The sequence below is a fragment of the Hakea prostrata genome, chromosome 5 (genome assembly GCF_041222555.1).
Source record: "Hakea prostrata isolate BN-2017 chromosome 5, UWA_Hpros_2, whole genome shotgun sequence".
NCBI lineage: Eukaryota > Viridiplantae > Streptophyta > Magnoliopsida > Proteales > Proteaceae > Hakea > Hakea prostrata.
The window spans coordinates 27,389,528-27,397,693 of NC_142604.1; positions in this window are offsets into that span (position 1 = coordinate 27,389,528).

Sequence of the window (8,166 nt, forward strand, 5' to 3'; positions counted from 1 at the left end):
GGGATCAAGTATGCATTCCCCTCTTTAAAAGAGAGATGAAAAACCTAGTTATTGTAACTATGATCAAATTCCAGAGTATAAGGTGATTGCTAATGGCCTAGAAACTTTAATCATGAATTATACCCAATTAGGATGGATTTTGAGACCAGAAGCCTCAATGAGATAGTAGAATGAGAGGAACCTTTATGGAAGTTGAGACCAAACACCTATACCTTTGGATCCAAAATTCAGTAGGAAACAAGTGGCAATCAATCGTCAGTTGACGACAGTTTCAGGACATTTGACCACCACCTGCTGTCGGTATGAGACCTGGAACCTCCAGGAAAGTGATACGACCTTGGTTCCACACCACTTGGAAAACCAGCTTGCCAAGTGGGGGTTTGCCGAGGTATATCAGCCCATATTTCAGCTTGTAAGGCTCCAATGTGGGACTAACCGTAACATAATGTTACGGTTAGTCCCACATTGGAGCCTTACAAGCTGAAATGTAGGCTGATATACCTTGGCAAACCCCCACTTGGTAAGCCGGTTTTCCAGGTGGTGTGGAACCGAGGTCATATCATTGGTCCGACCTGCCGGATGGCTTACTCGGGAGGGGCGACCTAGGAGAAGGGCTGCCCAGAGTGGGGAAAACCCCCACCGCCGGAGCGGAGCTGGCTAGAGTGGGCCAACGAGGACGTCGTCTTGTAAGAGTGGGGTAATGTTACGGTTAGTCCCACATTGGAGCCTTACAAGCTGAAATGTGGGCTGATATACCTTGGCAAACCCCCACTTGGTAAGCCGGTTTTCCAGGTGGTGTGGAACCGAAGTCGTATCACATTACCCCACCCTTACAAGACGACGTCCTTGTCGGCCCACTCTAGGCATCTCCGCTCCGGCGGTGGGGTTTTTCCCCACTCCGGGCAGCCCTTCTCCTAGGTCACCCCTCCCGAGTAAGCCATCCGGCAGGTCGGACCAATGATACGACCTTGGTTCCACACGACCTGGAAAACCGGCTTGCCAAGTGGGGGTTTGCCGAGGTATATCAGCCCATATTTCAGCTTGCAAGGCTCCAATGTGGGACTAACTGTAACAGAAAGACACCACACATGTAATAAAACTTATAAAACCTGTCTAGGCCGTGAACAGGAAAGACACCACACATGTAACAAAATAGGAAGGTTGCCAGAGGTCTTACACCAAACCAAGGGTATTTTCATCCTAGGTTTATTTGATGGTAGTATTTTGGGTATGGTTTTCTATAAACTGGCCTTATTATATGCCAATATGCAAGATTGATTGGTCCTAAATTAACTAAATAACTCCCTCTCGATCAATAGGACCAACCTGTTGCCCCTGTAGAGGCTAAATATATTAGGATGATTTCCTTGCCCATCCATTGGGACTCCTCTTTGTGTAAAAGGATCCCCATTGGGTGGCAAAGGGCCTCTTTTTGGGACTTTTGGTGGAGTCTACCATCTATTTTGAAATGGGTTAAAAGGAGGATAGCCGTTATAATGGCCTCTTGCGCTTTGCAAGTCAGGAACCTAACCTACCTTTGAAGGAGCAACATTCGCCCTTGTGGCCACTTGTGGAGGGTCATGGGGATAGTTTACTTGTGGAGGGTCATGGGGATAGTTTACTTGTGGGAGTGGCCTTGAAGTTTGTGCTACTAGATTGTTATATGCAAAGGGGATCTCCAGCTTAGGAAAAGTAATGCTTGAAGCCTCCACCCTTTTTTACGTTGTAAGAACATCTATTTGACGCGAATGAGGTAGGGGTTCCTCTATGCATTGGAGTCAGTTCTCAAACAATTGCATTGCCCACTGGTTGTCACACCGCAACTCTACCAAGCCTTAACATAGATTTTAAACATGTCTTCCACAAAAACACCATTAGGGGGATGACTTGTTTTGACATTACTCTCCCTATCTAATTGATTCCTTGTAGGAGAAGGATTATTGTGTTCTTCTAGACTTATCGCCATTTGCATTGTTACCATTTTGGTGATAGATTACCATGTGCTAACCATCTACTTGTGTGATTATAAGGTAGGCATTGTCATGCATATACACACATATACAAGTAGAGTCATCTAGTATAGTCAACACTGGGGCACGTGTTAGTCTATCCTTCAATTCCTGGAAGTTCTTCTCACAAGCTTCATTCCAGATGAACTTCTCCCCTTTTCTGGTAAACTTAGTCATCAGAGTAGCTAATCTAGAAAAGTTCTCTATAAATCTTTGGTAGTAACCTACCATTTCCAAAAAGCTTCTGATCTCAGTCACAGTCCTAGGTCTGTCCCAATCTGCAACTGTTTTGACCTTATTAGGATCAATTTGGATTCCTTCTGTTGAAACTACATGGCCGAGGAAAACTACTTTAGACAACCAGAAATCACACTTGCTAAATTTAGCGAAAAGCTTTTTCTCTCAGTCTTTGCAAAGTAAATTGCAGATGCTCAACATGTTCTTCTTCATTCTCGAGTAGATCAGGATGTCGTGTCACATCCACCCAACCAGTACCCTACCTGGCATACCCAAGTGTGTGATCCACAGCCCTGAATAACAAGTATCGAGAAAACCAACCTCCCACATACACAATAACATAATCATGAACAAGATATAATCAATGTAATACTATATAAACAATGAGATCAAGATAAGAAGAAGAGAGACAATATAATCAGAGTGCGGAAAGAAATGATACCAATATACAAATAATCAAAATGTAAAGTGTGCAGAAAATCACTCCACAACTACAGCGGAAATGTAGCTCGAACAAAAAGGAAGATTACAACCGATTCCAAAAGAAAGGAAAGAAAGAAGTAATAAAACTAAACTAGAGTTTCTTCTACTTTATAAAGAACGTCTTTATAAACATAAACTTCATAAATTAAGCACGGCCGCTTCCACTCCACGGTAGCGCTAATCATAGTACTTAGCATGATCACACGAGGGATCATCACTGAAATTTTCGTAACTGCCAACGCCTTGGGTGAAGTATGCTTCATCAGCTTGTGCCTCGTAGTACTGGCCTTCATATTCCTCAGTACTTACAGGATAATCTAACAAGATATTTGCACAAAAAGGAGTGAGTTCGAAAGAAGTTAGCAAGGCAAGTTATTCCACAACAACATAAATAGCATGATAGCAAAACATAGCATAATGCAATATGATATGAATCAGACAATGCATGTATGAATCTAACTCTATGTATGCTTGTAATATCCAGCCCTATTCTAACCCTGACCCTAACCCGGATCCACTGTTGTATTCAGTTCCGAAGACCCAAAGCGGTGGTAGAAGAGACCTATGGACCATTCTGATTGATGATCATGATTCGGAGACCGAGCCTATGGACATTGATGATGATACCCCCTGCTTAAATGCATTATCAGTGTTTAAGGAAAGTCTGCACATCGGAGAAGATTAATCTAGTTGATGTACCTAATGACCTCCTGTGCACAATCCGAAGGTATTTCCCGAAACTAGACTTCTTGATTTAATTGTGGAAGAAAACCTCACTCAAATTGACCTTGTATAGCCTTTCAAATCCCTACTTGAAGTTGCTGAACTAAACCTGTTTTTCTGCTGAGAAACATTTTGGTCGATGCCATCGACCAAAGTTTCTCAGTCTGCCAAGTTAAAGATTCCATGGAATATTCCTATTCTATTTATTATGACCTCGAGCCTTGAGCCCTTGTGCAATAATTTTCTCACCTAAAATCATGGGGAGAGCTTCCCAAGGCATCTCCTTGGCTAATGTGAAGGGCACCTCATCAAAACTCATTGTTTACTATTAATTCTTGTCTACATCTTCCACACCAAGGTATGAATCACCATTCCACTCTCTAGCTTACCATTTTCTATTCTTTTCTATTCCTTTCTTGCTGGTGAGACATTGGAAATGGTGCTGCAACCTTGCAACCACCACTCCAAGTGTCTACACATGATTAACCTATGATTTTCTTAGCCATCCATTGATGCTATGCCTCCACCTCATGCCTAGCATATGTATTCCTCAATATTTCTATTAACATCATGTCATTTTGTACCAAATTGAGTTGTAGGACATGCTATGTTCATGTTTATCACTTCTATATGATTCCAATCGAAATTCTATTAGTTCCCCTAACTATTACATGCCATTTCCATGACAATGCAATCAATCCCAACTCTTGCCAAGATGTTTGTCACTTGAACTTGTTAGCTCAATTTGGGGTTTTTTGTTTGGACCATTGGATTGGGTAAATTTTGACTTATAGTGTCCTACTACTGTTGTTAAGTATTCCTCCAAGTTTCAGATTGATCCGAACATTGGAAAACCAATTTCGGATGAAAACACCCAAAATCCATCATTCTGTCCTGAAGGAAATTTTGGTCGATCCTTTTGGTCGATACCATCGACCACCATCGACCAAAGTTGTTCTTGACGAAACAACCTTGGCCGCTTTTGATCCAATTAATATCCAATCTTACTAATTTCTTCTCTAACTTATTATTGATGTTTGTTTAGGGCCTTAACAATTATTTTGGACTATTTCTTGGTACTCTCAATTCATCATCAATTCAACCCAAGGTAAGGATGGTTATCTCCATAAACATATAGATCACCAACTTATGATTTCTGTTCTTGTTTATGAATAGAACCTTTTGATTACTTTTAAATCTTTATAAGACTGTTATATATGTGTTAGAACAGTAGTATTGACATCTTCATACTTTTGTCATGTTACCTTACTATTTTTGTTTACTTATGTCTATTATGATTCATTTCAATATCATGATTTAAATTTTATGATAAGATGCATTGGATGCATGAAAGATGATGAACTTGAATATGTGATTGCTTACGTATGACTTGGGATTGGGGAGTGTTCTATTGACACTTCTGTCCTTAGGCATCGGAGGGAATGGTATGGGATGTTCTCCGATGGTGCCTATAGACACTTTCCCGGGTTATTGGATGACATACATAGGACTGTCTAGTTGGTTGGCTAGGTTTATCCTTGTCGTGTCAGACCCGAATCGGAAGGGCATTGAGACCGAACAACCCATGGTAGTGTATGGTTGGATGGGCGCTCTAGGCTGGTAACCAATCCGGTAGGGGACATAAACCATGCTACGGATACCCGAAAGGGGCCATTTATTGGTAGGGTTGCAAATGGCTAGACTTGGGCTCACGGGCGCTCAAGACCGATAACCAATCCGTGAGAGGAGGTGAGAGCTTCCTGTTTACTATTTGTGGATGACCAATAGGGTTGATGAGTCCAAAATCCAGGATTTCGCTAACTCTAGTGTGAAGGATACCGGAAAGGATCGCCGAGGGTGAGGAATGGACGTATTTGGATCTGACTTGACCGACTGAGTAGATGACTTGCATTGGGCTAGGCTTTACTGTGACATGCGTCAGTACTTATACCAAATGGTGATGTGAGAGAGTGGTGACCTATTCCCTTACCATGGTTTTTGAGATGACTTTATCGAACTTCCCTGGCAGACTCAAGATATCTTGTATGATTGAGGGGGAGTGACTGACCACCCAAAGAAGTATGGTGCTATGACTTAAAGCATGTCTACCCTAGAGACTAGCATTCATAGAGTTAGAATCATACTGCATCATATGTTCCATATCACATTGCATTATGTATGTTCTGTATGTATATGATTTCTCAATATGGAATAACTACCTTGCTGAGTTCTTCGAACTCATTCCTTTTGTACAAATGTTTTTAGATTATCCTACAGGTACCGAAGACTACGATGGCACCCCCTTCGAGACGGACTATGATTCCGCATACTACCCTTCGGATAGTGGCATCTGTGAAGATCTCGAGTGTTGGTGCCGAGGAGGATTACTATCCGCACCAGGGTTAGCCCCACGGTTGTGAGGGAGCGGCAAAGCTGGGTTTACTTCATCTGTACCATTGAGGAGACTGTTATTAGAGTAGAGGAAACCCTAGCTTAGTGCCCCATTTCTCTGGTGTATTTATGGAACCTTTGGTCATGTAACTAACTTGTTTTTGGATTATATTTTAATACTTGAACTTGTAATTAACTTAATCACACTTCTTTTCCGCTGCTCTGAGAGAGTGGTTATCATACCTTCTCTCACCTTTATGATTATGTTCACACTTTGATATTATCTGTCTTCCGCACTCTGATTTATTTAATCTTACCTTATTCATGATACTTAGTATTAATTGTTTTTACTTTGATTATCTTTGTTCATGATTATGTCATTGTGTATGTGGGAGGCATGGACCTACGAATCTTGATCCTTGGACTGTGGATCACATTCCCAAGTATTCCAAATGGGGTACCGGTTGGGTGGATGTGACAATGCTGGTCTCTATAGGCAGACATGCTTTAAGTCATAACACCATACTTCTTTGGGTGGGTCTCAAATCACTCATCATCGGTTGGTAATGGGTCCGGCATCCCTCGGGACATTCCATGGCTGGGGTTTAGGTCACCGCTCTCTCACCTCTCCATTTGGTCTAAGTATTGGTGCATGTCAAGGTAAAGCCTAGCCAAATGCAAGTCATCTACTTGGTTATATCAACTCTGGTCCAGATACGTCCATTCGTCGCCCCGGGCCATCCTTTCTGGTATCCTTTTCACTAGAGTCAGTGTAGTCCCGGACTACAGACTCATCAACCCTATTGGTCATCCACAATTAATAGACGGGAAGCTCTCATGTCCTCTCACGGGTTGGTTACCGGTCTTGAGCGCCCATGAGCCCAAGTCTACTATTTGCAACCCTACCAATAAATGGCCCCTATAATGTGATTCATGTCCTCTCACGGGTTGGTTACCGGTCTTGAGCGCCCATGAATCCCCATTGCTGCCACGGGTCATCCAGTCTCGATACCCTTCCGAATCAGGTCTGATAACAGGGACATCCTAGCCAAACACCGCTAGACAAGCCCTAGGTATGATAACCAATAATCCAAGAAAGTGTCAAAGGGCACCATTGGAAATATCCCATACTATTCCCACTGATGTCCAAGGACAGAAATGTCAAAAGGACACTTCCCAATCCCAAATCATACCTATTCAATCACATTCCCAATTCAGTCGTAACATACACAACCGATATCTCATCATATAGAAAGATGCATATAAACATGATCGAACGCATATGTAAATGACAAGAATAAGTATTCATAATAACAAAAGAACACGTGAATATGGTATTACTGTACTTGAAGTACTACGACAATAATATAATATTAAGAAAATACAATAATGGTAGTGAATCTAAGAAATTCCCAAAATAGAAACTAATATTCACGCAATATATGTAATTATGGAAACAACTGTCCTTACATTAAATAGATTCGAAGATATTCCGGAGATCAAAGAAATCAAGTCCAAAGTTAGCAAATCAACCCTAGACAATCATAGATACAACATTAGGAGAGAAACCTAGAAAATTGGAGGTCAAACGGATCAAATCGGACGAAAGCATCAATGCTGTCCACAGCTGGCTGATGGTTGTTTGATTGATCTAGTCGACCAAGTGAATAGTAACCGAAGCCAAAACTTAATTTTTGATCCGAAACCATACTTCCGGGACTCGAAACACTCCGAAATTCAAAAGGAATCTAAGGAACAATAAACTAAGACTATCTAGAAAAGATTAAGCATCAAACAAGGATCAAAACATGGACTTTCTATTTTGATCAACATCATGGTATTCAATGAAAAACACCATGAATGCAAAGAAGAATGAAGAATCATGTCAAGAGGATCATAATCAAAAGATCAAAGATGAATCCTATCATAAACTTAGATCTAATATACTAGAAAAATCAGATTAGAATAATGATCATGCTTTCATGAAGAAAATCATATAATCATGGCTAGAATCAAGTATGTGAATCATAGCATTCATAGAATGAATGGAGATTCATTCTAACTTGAAGAAGACTATAGAAGAGGTGTTTGCAAGGTTGCAATACCTACTTCATAATCATAGTAGCAAGAACAAGATCAAACAAGAGTAAATCAAAGAGAAAACAAGATATTACTAACCTTGAAGATGAACTAAGAGAAACTATAGATCTTCAAAGAGTTCTTCACAATCACCAAGGAGAGGCTTTGAAGGAGGTTTCCCACGTACACAATAGGTTATGGCAGCAAGGGAGACTTTAGAATACGAAGTCTACTTAAATAGAAC